Source organism: Protopterus annectens, chromosome 8.part0, assembly GCF_019279795.1.
Source record: "Protopterus annectens isolate FY-2018-M chromosome 8.part0, PAN1.0, whole genome shotgun sequence".
Lineage (NCBI taxonomy): Eukaryota > Metazoa > Chordata > Ceratodontiformes > Protopteridae > Protopterus > Protopterus annectens.
The window spans coordinates 537,599,552-537,614,094 of NC_056741.1; the positions used below are offsets into that span (position 1 = coordinate 537,599,552).

Consider the following 14,543-nt stretch of genomic DNA (forward strand, 5'->3'; position numbering starts at 1 on the left):
TTGAGCAATAATTCTTAGGAATACAGTTAGTATTAACAGAATACAAAATGGGAGCCAAGGAAACCACACCTTCTTAATGCCACTTTAAATGTATGTAATTTGGAGATGTTCTTCGTGTTTTACTGTTGCATTCATCACTTGTGGGTTATCCCTGCTGGGTAGCCCCCAGCTGGCCAGAATAAAGGTTTTCCCTCCTGCGTCGGCTGCAGATCGCTCGAGACTGACATCAGGTCATCAGTGCTATAAAGAGAGGCAACTGACGCCATTACATCAGTCTTTCTTGCCCTGACGCCCAAAGCAGAATCAGTTTGCGAGTGCATCAGTCGCTTGTTGCCAGAGTGAGGGAGACTACTACTAAAGCTAAGTGCCCTGTTGGAGATCCTTTTTCTTGCACTTAACCGATGTCCGAAAAAGTAAACCACTGTCTCTGTTGTGGAAAACAAGTACCACACCGAGACTTTCATAATCTGTGTGTAACTTGTCTAGGCCTAGACCGCGATGTCCCCGGTTGTTGGTTCTGTGTCTTATTTGACGCTAGGACCATCCATAGAAGAGCTGATTTTGTAGCTAGGCATTTCAGGGAGTTTAACTACTCATGCAAAATGATGTCTGTCGGTCAATCGACTGTCTAAATTCCCAAAAAGAGAAAAGTTAAGGAGAGAGACAGACCTCAGGAGGTTAGGCCCGCAGACGACACTGTCAGATGTCAGCCAGCCTTCCTTCCACTAGTTCAACAGAACTCAGTGAGGGGCATTCATAGCCACTGACAACAGTTGTAGAGCCATCGCCGGCCTCTACCAAGACCCTTCTGGAGTCTGGTACGCTGCCAGATCAGGCTCTTCCGACCGTTTTGACAGTCGCCAACACCTTGGTTGGGTCCAGAGCCACTTTTCAGGCACCGGCTTCCGAGGAGGCTTTTTGGGTGACTGATGCGATGCCAGGCCTAGACTGATGGCCACGCCACCAGCAATAAACACTAGACCCATCAAATCTCTTAGGCCTAAGAGCAAAACCACTCCTAGAAAAGCCCCTTCTTTGATGCCCACTCATCAGTTTCCTCCCACCCAACCTGCCCAGTCTCAACAGTTACTTAGAATGGCTGAAGATTTAATTACCCTCATCAGGGGTAACCATTCTACTACAGCTACCCCAGCCAAAAGAAAAAAGGGATCATTCACCTGAAGTGCTTTCAGAGTCACAGTCTGAGGACTCTGAATTTCTAGATTCAGACACTGAACAACAGCCTTTGATGATTCAGATGCTGAGGAATCCATTCCTTCACCCCCCCCCCCAAGGAACTTTCTTTCAGGGAAACCTTACATTCACTCAGGGAGCATTTCCATTGGGAGGCCCAGGACTAGCCCCAATCAAAGAAGAGACTGAGGGAGTTCCTGGACTTTCGTCAACACACGCCCTTAGCCATTCCTCTCATCCTGGATGTGGTGGAAGACGCCTTCCTGGAATCTGGCATCACCACTGATGCCCTACCTCCTGCACCAGAAAAACCTGACAAATACTACAGGGTACCTGACTTCCACAGGTATCTGTTTAAAAACCCTGCAACTGATCCAGGAGTCATTACCAATGGACCAAACTGGGCTAGGACCAGCTCCTCCAAAAACCCAATACCCTCTGACAAAGGAGAGCAGAGCCTTGGGCCGATGGGACAAAAAGGTCTGCACTTCGGCTACCTTAGCCATTAGAACCCTCAATTGCCAATTTCATATGCTCAAAGTTCAACAAAACATGCTGGAATTAATAAAGCAAAAAATTTCCACCTTACCAGAGAGTAATATTACCAGAGAACTAGGAGATCCACTCCAGCTCTCAAGTGGCAAAGCATTCCCTGCACTGCAAATTTGATGCTCTAAATACCTCTAGCAGAGCTGCAGTTTCAGGATCAGTCATCGGAAGGCATGCATAACTGAGAGCGCAGCTTTTGCCTGACCAGGTAAAATCTAAGCTTTTGGATGCCCCCTTGGATAGGGAACTACTGTTCGGTCCAAAAGCAGAGGAAATCATTAAAAAATGGAGGACAAGGCTAAGTCTATGCAGACAGTCAAAGACCTTTTGCAAGTACAGCCTCCCAGATTCAGCAGGAACTTTCCAACAAAACACTGGTCCTTTCCTGCACAACCCAAAGCTGTGCCTAGGAGAGGGAGGGGAGATAGGCCCTCCAGACAGCATAGCAAAGCCAGCAAAGGCCCAGGCAGTGGTCCTCTACTACGCCTAGGCAGGGGAGTTCTAAATCCATCCCTACTTCAAGGACCTACAATGACTCCCCCTCTTCCCTCCACCAGGCTAAGAGGAAGGCTGTCTCTATTCTTAGACAAGTGGCAAACCGTCACAACAGATTGGTGGGTACTAAACATCATTTCAAAGGGGGTACAGATTCATTTTCAAAGAAAGCCCAAGATTTTCAGGATTCCCAGACTTGCCTGCAAACCAAAGAAAGAGGCCAGCCACCAAATTCAAAAACTCTGTGCTCAAGGATCAGTGGAAGAAGCAGGAAAAGGTTTCTACTCAAGGCTGTTCCTGGTACCCAGAAAAAAGAGCACCTGGCGCCCCATTCTAGACCTATCCACATTAAATCTGTACCTCCAAGTGCCACAATTCAAAACGCTGACCCTTCAAAACCTATTACCTATGTTGGCTTCAGATGCCTAACTAGTGACCCTAGATCTCAAAAGACACCTACCTCCATATCCCCTTCAGGGAGTCCTGCAGGAGTTACCTACATTTCACAGCAGGCTCAGAACACTTTCAATTCTCTGCTCTGCCCTTTGGCTTATCTACTGCTCCCAGAGTCTTCACCAAGTGCCTGTCCCCGGTCATTGCCTTTTGCAGACAACAAAACATCCATATTTATCCCTATCTGGATGACTGCCTCATTCAGGCAGACACCAAGGAAAAACTCATGCAAGAGCTTTCCTTTATCCAAACTCTCCTAACCTCTCTGGGATTCACCATAAACAGAGAAAAATCCCATTTCCAACCCAACCCACAAGGCAGATAACCTTCCTAGGAGCTCTCCTGGACGCAACTGCCCAAACAGCCTTCCTCTCTGCAGAGAAGCAACGTTTTCTCCCGCTCTACTTTTCTCAGCTAGCTCTCAGGACACATCTTACAGCAAGGAAGTTCCAGCAAGTGCTTGGTTACATGGCTTCTTGCATCCTTCTGGTGCCTTTAGCCAGGCTCCACATGAGAAAACTACAGTGGTATCTCAAGAACCTGTGGAGCCAACATTCCCAGTCACTGGAACACCAGCTGCCTCTGATCCCCTGCTTAAGGAAGGAATTTTTATGGTGGGCAGAAGCTTGTAACCGGAACAGGGGGCTACCCTTCATCACCATTCCCCAAGGCCAGACAATCACCACAGACGCCTCAGACACAGCCTGGGGGCTCATCTAGGAGACGTGTGTACTCAGGGCTCCTGGGATCAGGGATATTTTGACCTCCACATCAACCTGAAGGAATTGCTAGCAGTACACAGAGTTGTAATAGCATTCAAGAGCCACCTCAGACTAGGAGTCATCCTGATCAAAACCGACAACACCACAGTCATGTGGTACATCAACAAACAGGAGAGAACACACTCTTACCCCTTGTGCTGCCTAGCTATGCTTATCTGGCAGACAGCTTCAATGATGGGTCTGCATCTGATAGCCCAGTACATTCTAGGGGAGCACAGTAGTATGGCAGACCACCTCAGCAGGAGTATCCTGAACCCACACAAGTGGCAGCTACACAAGCACACCTTCCTCTACTTCACACACCTCTGGGGATTACCAGAGGCAGACCTCTTTGCAACATTTCAAAACAAGCAGCTAAACAGGTTCTGCTCCAGGGAATTCCATCCACGAGCATGGAAGGTGGATGCTCTCTTTCTCCTTTCACTGGGGCAGCCCATTTGTGTATGCTTTCCCCTTCCTTACCACTGATTCCCAGGGTACTTCTAAAGATTAGAGAGGAAGGGCCAAGGACTGTCCTCATTGCCCCAAACTGGCCCAGACAGCACTGGTATCCCTTACTCCTCAGCCTAAACAAGGAATTACCCATCAGCCTGCCGCTCATAGAAAAGCTCCTGACCCAAGAGGAAAGGGTCAGTACTGCACCCAAGTCTTCACACACAGCCTGTCCGCATGGCTTATACCCCAGAGGTGGATAACAATCCATTACTGAGCAAACAGGTCATGGATATCATTAAAGAGGCCAGAAGGCCCAGTACCAGAAAATCATATTCTGCTAAATGGAAAAGATTCACTGCATTGTGCCAAAATAAGGATGAAAACAGTGCCCATGCCTCTCTCACCTTGATTCTGGACTACCTAGCAGAGCTCGTACAAAAGGGATGGTCTTACTCCTCTATCAAAATTTATGCTTCAGCTATCTCTGCTCATTCCCCATCAGAGCAAGCTGTATTCTCCCATCCCCTGTTAAAACAATTCCTTAGAGGGGTATCATGCATTAGATGACCTAGGAGGCCACCCACCCCAGCATGGGACTTGAACGTTGTCCTCGAGAAATTGACCTTACTTCCTTTTGAACCAGCTGGCTTAGCAGAAATAAAACATCTCTCTTGGAAGACTGCCTTCCTGCTGGCCATAACCTTAGCCAGGAGAGTTTTTGAACTACAGGCTGTCATGGCCATTGAACCTTTCATCATTTTCCATCCAGACAGGGTATCTCTTGGGACCAACCCCTCCTTTATGCCTAAGGTGGTATCTGACGTGGCTCTTAATCAGGCCATCCATCTCTCTATCTTCTTTCCAAACCCACAAAATAGGGGGAAAATAATTCTCCATACCTTAGATGTACGCAGGCAGCTTAGATACTACCTAGATGGAACCAAATCTCTCCCAACTACTGCTCAGCTTTGCCGCTGGGGCAGAGGGGAAACCTATATCCAAACAGACCATTTCCAAATGGATATCACACTGCATCCATTTCTGCTACTCTTTCCATGGAAATGTACCTCCCAAATCAGTCAGAACACATCCTACCAGGGCAGCATCAACTTCCATTGCCTTCCTCAGAGGCACCCCTACCGGGGACATTTTAGAAGCCGCCATCTGGACATCTATCCCCACTTTCACAAAACACTGCCAGCTGGCTACTTTTTCCAAATCCAGGGCAAGCTTTGCTTCAGCAGTCCTGCAGGGCATTGTAGCTTCCATTTAAAGCAATACAAGCCTATTCTCCATCTCCTTCACTGCATTCCTATCACCCTACATTTCAGCTTTGGGAATCTTCCCACAAGTGATGACTGCAACAGTGAAACACAAAGAATATAGTACAGTTATGTACACTTACCATAAGTGTAGATGTTCGAGTGTATTCACTGTTGCAGTCCTGTTTCTCTTCTCCATCTGTCTTATGGCCTTACCCAGTTTGGCCTTCTTGGAAGGGCTCCTAGGGGTTGGGAGCAAGAAAAACTGATGTAATGGCGTCCTTTTCTCTGGTATTCAGGCTAGCCGAGGGCTGCCCAGCAGGGATAATCCACCAGTGATGACTGCAACAGTGAATACACTCGAACATCTACATTTATGTTAAGTGTACACAACTACTTTTTCTTGATCTGGTTTGATCTGCAGAATGCTGTCCTTTGCATCTAATACTGAAAAAGAGACTTGGCATTTAACATTCCTAGGGACACTTTTTCATCTATAACCAAATGGTAATGCTCTAGTTTAGTAAATGTATTCAAATGTTATGGGCTTTTTCAAGAAAGAATTTTACTACACTTTACCACAGTGACCGTGACATTCTCCCATTCTGCTGGATCTGATTTCTTTTTAATGACGTCTAGACTTTACATGCACTTCATTTCCTTTTCAGCAGCGCTACTGAATGCTTTTTTCTGGGATCATGTATGACTGATACAGCATCAGATTTTATTTGTATGCCACAGTCTCCTGGCCTGTGTCCCCACACCTTTAAATAAATCAGCATAGTTGTGCAAGATATTGTTGTGATTGTCTACAGTGTCTGCAGTGAATCTCTTAACTGTCTGATTTTGACCACATATAGCCTTTGCTTTTATACTGAATTCTCTTCAGCATTACTATTTTTTCACAAGCTATGCAATTAACCTTTTTTTTTTAGGGTGACTGTAAAAGACTGAAAGTTTTTCTTTTTCTTTTGACTTATCACCAACATCTGACCTAATGGCACCACCTGGTGGCCAGAATAGGTTAGCGATGTACACTCAACTTTTGTTTTCAGTGCCACCTACACCAAAAGCTTAAAACTGTCTTTTGACTGCAGTACATGTGTTTAAATTGAGCTGTAGAAGAAAGGTAAAACTTTCATGCAAGAAAATGAGTCTTCTATAGGGAAAGAATCAGCTAATCTTGCTGCTATTCACAGTTTGTTTTTGTAGAAGTATTTCACAGTCAGTGTTTGTAGAAATGCATCTTAAATTGTGGGTTGGATTAGAAGTAAAGATAATGCATTATTGTTTATAGCAGTGCCTGCTTTAGGAAAGCTGTTTATAACAACTTAATTGACTAGTACCGGCAAGTTTTTCTTCTGTATAACCAAGTGTTTAAATGTCTACAAGGTGCCTCCAAAGTCCAAGAAAAAATCATGGACTGGAAAACATCAAGGAGAAGTTTATGCCAAATAATCATGGCCATACCCTAAGTTGGCCATGGATTTTTTGGGGTCTGTGATCAGCCATCAAACAGACTAAACATCGAGCCAAATTCAGCAAACATTCATCGAACGTTCACTACATCAAACGTATGAGAGGGGGAAAGTAACTAGTTGGCCAACACTTCCCAGTCTTACACAAGCCAGTATTTCAAACCCCTTTTTCCTACTGTATTGCGGTCTTGGAGTTGATATATATATATATATATATTGTTAGGGGGCTGGGGGGGCATAGCCCCCCACCTGGGTGGGTTTGAACTGCTGCCGTGTGTGAGATGGGGAAGTGTCGGATGACCAGTTACTTTCCTCACCTCACACATTCGATGTAGTAAACGTTCGATGAAGGAACTTTAGCTGGATTAGGTTTGATGTTTAACTGTTTGATGTTTAGTCCATTCGATGGCTGAACGTAGACCTGATTTTTTGTTATATGCAGTTGTTGTATTTGAGAATCTTGTTACTTTCTGTTTTAAATACTCTAGTGATTGTCTAATTTGGTTATTTTGCTCTCAGTTAACTAGTGTCTGTTTTCTCTCATATTTCATCAAATTGGTGGAGCAGTTTTGTTATACTCATAGATTCAGCCCTAGGGCCTATACAAGCCTATTCAAAAGGGTACCCTGGATTTCGCCACCCAAGAAAATTATTTTCCTGTGCCCCTGTTGAGCAGAGCCACAGAGGTGATCCCCAAAGTGAATTTCCTATTTCCCATCAAAACATCAAGATTTTTCTTGAGGAGTGCTAAATGAGGAGCTTTGTTTGATATAGATAGGTAGTTTGTTCCAGAGTATGGGAAGTCTCTGGGACAGGAATCTATCCCTCCAGCATGTTCTGTTTATTGTGGTGGCAAGGTTTAGGTCCCTACAGCGTGTAGCTCGGAGGGCTTGGGATTTCTTTAAGTGGAGCATGTCCAACAGCTCTGGGTTTGACATAGCTTTGTATGTTAGGCAGAGATCGCTTCTGAGTAGGCGATATGCGATGGAGTAAAGCTGGAGTTTTTTGAGATGGTCTGCATAGGGCATCTGTTTGAGGCCAGTCATCCTCTTCGTGAGGTATTTCTGTGGCCTTTCCAGCTGTTGTAAATGTCTTGTGAGGTACATAGCAAAAGGGGCATTGTACTCTATAATGGGTCTAATGAGTGACGAGTAGAGGGGAACAATGACCTCTTTTTTCCTGGATGAGAAACCTTTTATGATGGTGTGCCACGTAGAAGGATTTCCTGACTACTGTGGCAATGTGATTATCAAAGGAGAGACTACTGTCAGCCTGTGTCCCAAGATCTCTTATCGCACTTTTGGTGCTAAGTAGACTACCACCTATGTGGTAGCTCATGGGTACAGAGTTTTTACCAAAGGGGATGACAGTGCACTTTTTGGCATTGAGCTTGAGGCCATGGCTTTGACACCAAGCATCTGTCTCAGTGAGGCCCTTTTGTAGGATGTCCACATTGTTAGGAGTTTCAGTTATGGCTCCTAGTTTGCAGTCATCTGCGAAGTTCATTAGCCAAAGACCTTCTGTGTTAGCCTGTACTTCAAAGAAGTAGATACCAAACAGGAGAGGACTCAGAACTGAACCCTGTGGTACTCCACTTGTCACTGGTCTGAAGTCTGCTATTTTCACAGTGTGGTTCTGTCAGTGAGCCAGTTGGCAACCCATCTTGTGACATAGGGATTTATACCTAGTTTAGTGAGTTTATCTATAATTCCAAAGTGGGGGATGGTAGAAAAGCCTTGGCGAGATCTAGATAGGCTGTGTGAACCACCTTACCCTCGTGTATGGCTTTGGTGACTGCTTCAAAGAAGTCAGTCAGGTTTAGGAGACATGATCTGCCTTTTACAAACCCGAACTGGATGGGCTCCAGAGTTTGGAGATTACCAATGTCTATGTTTATAAGTTCCATGAAGATACGTTCCATGGCCTTGCAGTCCAGGCTCTTTAAGCTAATGGGGCGGCTCTGTACGCCATTCAGTGGGCACAAAGCCTGAGGTGAGGCTATGATTGAACATGCTGCTTAGGTGGGGTGCCAGTTCATTCTGTAGTTCATGTAGATTGCAGCCTGGGATGTTGTCAGGTCCCATGGATGCTGTGTTCTTGGCTTTATAGAGTATGGTTTTTACCCGTGCAGCCGTGATTACAGGAACTTTGCATTCCTCTGGTATAGAGATGGGCCCTTTAGGGGGTGAGGCGGGGTAAAGTTAGCATTGAACCTATCTGCTAGGATGTTGGTGATATCAGTTGGTTCTGTATATTTAGTGCCATTGTGCTGTAACTCAGAGCAGATCTGAGTGTTACCATTGAGATTCTTGACATAGCTATAGAATGCTTTGTGGTTGTCTTTAGAATCTGTGGCGATTTTGTTTTCATAACTAGCTTTGGAGGATTTTATGAGGGATCTCAGCTCCTTACTGAGGCTGACCAGGGAGTTCTTCCAGTCATGGAATTTTACTCTTTTTTGCAACAGTTTCTTTCTTCTGTTGCAGAGTTTGTTTATGGCAGGGGACCAGCAGATTGGCTTCTTTTTTTGGAGGATAGCATCTTGGATGTTCCTCGTGTTTCACTGTTGCAGTCATCCCATTTGGGTTATCTGCCTGCAGGTAGCCCTCAGCCAGCCTGAATATCAGAGTCTTCGGATTTCTGCGTCGGATGCTGTCGCTTCTTCCATGACGTCAGGTCATTGGGGGTATAAAACATGCAGCCGATGCCATTATATCAGTCTTTCTTGCCGTGCGGTGCCCGAAGCAGAAGCAGTTCGCAAGTGCCGGTCAGCCGACTCCTGAAATTTTCATTTTCGAGTTTCAGACCTGAAGTCTTCAAAAAGATAAGTACCCCGTTGGGGATCCTTTTTTCCTGCTCTAGCCGATGTCAGAAAAATTAACAATTGTCTTGCCCGTGGAAAGCAAATACCTCATAGAGATTTTCATTCTTACTGCGTCACCTGTTTAGGCCCAAACCAATGTCCCTTGCTGTCGGTTTGTCCCTTGTTCAACGCCCAAACTATTCGTTGTCGGGCTATTTTTGTAGCTAAATTCTTTCATTCTCAATCTCCGTACTCCAAAATGGCTTTGTTAAACCATCCGATTACTGATCTTCTGAAAAAACGTAAGGATAAAGACAGAAACAGACTGTATAGGTCCAAAACGGCTGACAATGCTTCCGTTAAGCTAGTCGCCAGTCCACCGGTACTCAGTGAGGCACTTTTGCAGCCCCTGATACCCGCTACTGCAGATTCGCAGGCCTCTACTGAGACCCATTCGGAGTCCGCTATGCCACGAGATGCTTCTTCAACTATGGAACCAGCAGATGTCTCTACCTTGGATGAGTTCGGAGCCGCTGTGCAGGCACCGGCTTCTCAGGGTGTATTCAGGCCTACCGATTTTCATATTAAACCAACGACTTCATTTCAAGCTAAGAATAATGAATTCCTCAGGCCTAAAGCTCGCACTACACCTAGAAAACTGTTGACCAAACCGCATTCTCAGGCCCATATGCCTCAAAAACAAATGACTAGAATGGCTGAAGACCTTATTCATTAATTAGGGGAAGCCAGCCTTCCCCGTCTGAGAGACCTAGAACTGACTTTCTCCCTGACTCTTCTGATCAGGAATCTGATATCTCTGTTCCTCCTGACTACCAAGATTTACCCTTATCAGGATTCTGATGCAGAGGATTCCATTCCCTCTGCTTCCCCTCCAGAAGATTTTTCTTTTGGTGAAACCTTGCATACCCTTAGGGAGCATTTCCACTGGGAAAGCCAGGACTATTCTCAGTCCAAAAAGATACTTAGGGAATTTTTAAACCTGCCTCAATACAGGCCTCTAGCTTTTCCTCCTGTTCTAGAGATTGTAGATGATTTTTTCTTAGAATCCAGCCTTACCCCAGACACTCTGCCTCCAGCTCCCAGGGAACCTGACAGGTACTACAGAGTACCTGACTCTCGCAAATTCCTCTTCAAGAATCCTGCTGCGGATCCAGAGACCATTCCCAAGGACCAAAAGGCATTAAGGCTACTACTGCCAAAAATCCTACCCCTTGTGATAGGGACTCTAGAGCTTTAGACAGATGGGGTAAGAAGGCATACACTTCTGCTACTTTGGCCATTAGGGCTTTAAAATTGCCAATTTCATATGTTAAAATGTCAGCAGCATATTATGGGACTACTTAAACAGAAAATGATGTTGATTCCTGACTGTGCTGAACACAAAGATTTACAAGAGTTAATGCATTCTGCTGACCAAGTTGGTAAACATACTTTGCAGTGTGGTTTTGATGCTTTAGAAGCATCTTGCAGGGCTGCTGTCACTGGGTCTGTACTTAGAAGGCATGCTTGGCTTAAGGAACAAAACTTGCCAGACCATGTTAAAGCTAAATTACTAGATGCACCCTTTAAGCAAGAGTGCCTTTTTGGCAAAAAAGCAGAAGTCCTCAAAAGGATGGAGGAAAAAGCTGAATCTATGCAAACTGTTAAAAGATTTCTTACAAGTACAGCCACCTAGATTCAGTAGGCATTGTCTTTCAAAGAACTGGTCCTTTCCAGTCCCTTCCAGGCCTTCTCAGTCCAAACCCAGGAGCAGCAGACCACAAAGACTTCAGTCTCAGGTTATGCACAGATCTAAACAGTGGGGGGGGGGGGGCTCCCACTTACAAAGCAGGGAGTAGTAAACCACCCCCCTATGGAAAAATGGCACAATGACTTATCCTTAACTCTTCCAAGCCTTGCTCAACTACTTGCTCCCTTAGGAGGAAAGCTCGCCCTGCATGCAAAAAACTGGGAACTCATTACCCAAGACAAATGGGTTTTAAACATAGTTTCCCTAGGATACAGATTCCACTTCCACTCACTCCCAACCCCAAGTGGATGGCTAGACCTCCCCCCAAATCAGTGTGTGGAGGCCCAAAAACAAGAGCTCTCTCTCCTCAGTTTCAGGGCTATTCAACCTGTCCCAACAGAACAAAGGGGACAAGGTTTTTATTCAAGACTGTTCCTAGTTCCCAGAAAAGAAAACTCCTGGCATCCTATCCTGGACCTGTCTATTCGCAACACCTTTCTGGTGGTTCCAAAATTAAAAATACTAACTCTTCAACAGCTTCTTCCTATGCTAGCCAAGGATGCCTGGCTGGCAACCCTAGACTTAAAAGAAGCTTAACTGCACATCCCAATAAGGGAATCCTGCTGAAAATACCTACGTTTTAGGGCAGGCTCCATGCACTATCAGTTCTCTGCACTTCCCTTTGGCTTATCTACAGCGCCCAGGGTATTCACAAAGTGCCTAGCTCCAGCCATTGCATTTTGCAGGCAGAGAAATATTCAGATTTACCAATACTTGGATGGTTGCCTGATTCAGGCAGAGAGTCAGGACTTGCTATTACAAAACCTGGCATTTGTAAAGACACATCTAACCTCACTGGGGTACACCATCATTGAGAAGAAATCACACCTATTACCCTGCCAACAGATTGTATTCCTGGGAGCAAGCTTGAATACAACTTTCCAGATGGCATTACTCACTCCAGAGAAACAAGTTTATTTGACAACCTACTTCAAACTATTAGCCACAAAAACCCAGCTGTCTGCAAGGAAAATCTTGCAAGCCCGGGGGTTCATGGCCTCTCTTGCATTCTGTTAATTCCATATGCAAGACTGCATATGAGGAAACTTCAGTGGTATCTAAAAAGTCTATGGTGTCAACATTCTCAGGAATTGGAAACAATGATTCCTATCATTCCTTGTGTAAGGGCAGAGTTACTCTGGTGGGCAGAGGCTTGCTACCACAACGAGGGACTCCCTTTCACTCTACCCCTGCCACCCAAACCCTAACAACAGACGCATCAGACTATGCATGGGGGGCTCACATGGCAGGGTAGTGCATTCAGAGCAAATGGAACCCAGAACAGATACACCTGCATATCAATCAAAAATAAATGTTAGCTGTACAGAATGCTCTGACAGCCTTCAAAGACCTTATTCTTCCAGGACAACTATTGGTAAAGACAGACAACACCACAGTTATGTGGTACATAAACAAGCAAGGGGGTAACCCATTCCTAACCACTCTGCAGACTAGCCATGGCTCTGTGGAACACAGCCTTGAGCTACCAAGTGAACCTACAAGCTCAATTCCTGCCAGGCCAACTAAATTCACTGGCAGACGACTTAAGCAGAAATCTCATGGACCCACACAAATGGAAACTGGAAACCAAAATATTCAAGCTCTTGAGGAACAAATGGGGGACACCAGAGGGAGACCTGTTTGCCTCCCTTCAGAACTACCAATTGAAAAAATTCTGCACCAAAGCTCCCCACACTTAAGCTTGGAAAGTGGATGCCCTGTCCTTTACCTGGAAAAGCCTCTCAGTTTATGCATTCCCCCTCTGCCTCTCCTCTTGAAGGTTCTACTAAAGATCAAACAGGGCAAGCATGTTGGTAATGGCCAGGTCTAGGATATTGCTGCCCCTGGTGGGGGTGTGGATAAGTTGAACCCAGGCTTTGGAATTTATGAATTCCAGAAAACGTTGAGCAAATGAGTTGGTACATGAGTAGTTTTTCCAGTTAATGGTAGGGTAGTTGAAATCACCCATTATTAGAGTGTTGGGTTGTACCCTAATATTTTCCAGTGTATCAAGAAATGAGGAGTGGGAGGCCTGGGGCATGGTGGGGGATCTGTAGCAAGTTACAGTTTGGATTGCTTTCTTGCCCAGAGTTAGTTGCACTTGGATAATCTCGGATGCATTATGCTGAGCAGCTAGCCTGGTGGTGTGGATACCCTTAATGAATATGGACACTCCTCCACCTTTAGTTTTTCATTCCAAGTTAGGTGGCCGAAAGGTGTGATATGAATTATAGCCTGGTAATGCAGGGTGCTCTCTGGAGCCTTGAACCAGGTCTCTGTCACTACACAGATGTCTCTGTTCTCCATTTTAAGGAGTGCCTCGTGTGAATGCATTTTGAGGTGTAGACTTCTAGCATTGAGTAGCATTACCCTCAGATTTTGCTTGCTTGTACCTGTTACGGTGGTGAATTTGTCATTTGAACCTTGCCTAAAAAAGGCACTATAGGGGTGGCAAGAGCCTTAGCCAGTGTCCGGAATCCCAAGGGCGAAAGGTGCAGGCCATCTCTGACAAAGCATCGTGGTCTGTCAATCATGTCATCCCAGGCAGACAGATACTGGATCTCCTTAGAATGACACCAGAAGCTTAGCCAATTGTTGAAGTCAGTCATTTTGTCCTTGTACTGTGGTATCATTCTTGGTGATGGAAGGATGCTACTCAGGGCTAGGGTCATACCTGCCTGGGCTACAATATCGGACAGCTCCTCCAGGTCTCTTTTCATGTAGTCCAGGGAGGTACGTCTCAGGTCATTCACACCAACATGGACAATGACAGAGTCATATTTGTACTTGTTGTGGAGTGACCTGAGTGCGTGCGTTATGTGGCGGATCCTGGCATCCAACAGGCAGCTGACAGTAACTTTCTCCTTGTTTAGCCTGGTGAGTGGAACATCAGTGTGCCTGACTATAGAGTCACCTATGACTAGAGTGTTGGGTACGTTGTTATGCCTTATGGGGCTGTGGTTGAGTGGCACACTGAGTTTGTGGGCTATGTGTCATTTGGGTTGTGTTGGGGGGTGGAGGTTGCATGCATTTCTGCTTTCGAGGTCTCTGTTGCTTGAGCAGAGTTTTATTGAGAGCCTCCATGAATGTAGGTGTGTGTTTTGTGTTGCTATGTGTGTATTTTGATGGTGTAGGTTTTGAGGAACTATGTGATGAGTGTGGTGTGGTGCAAGTGTTTACCTTCTCCTCTTGACTCTGTAGTCCAGTCTTGGGTGAAGAGAGCTTTGCTTCCAGTTTGGCTGTATAAGTGCATCTCTCACAGGTTGTAGTGTTGTGTTGTAG

At 45.5% G+C, this 14,543-nt stretch overlaps 1 protein-coding gene across 7 annotated transcripts in view; it reads left to right on the forward strand.

Annotated features, from left to right (window-relative positions):
- ARNT (aryl hydrocarbon receptor nuclear translocator) overlaps window positions 1–14,543 on the forward strand; it is a 2,399,029-nt gene that overhangs the window by 1,938,621 nt on the left and 445,865 nt on the right. The window lies entirely within an intron of this gene.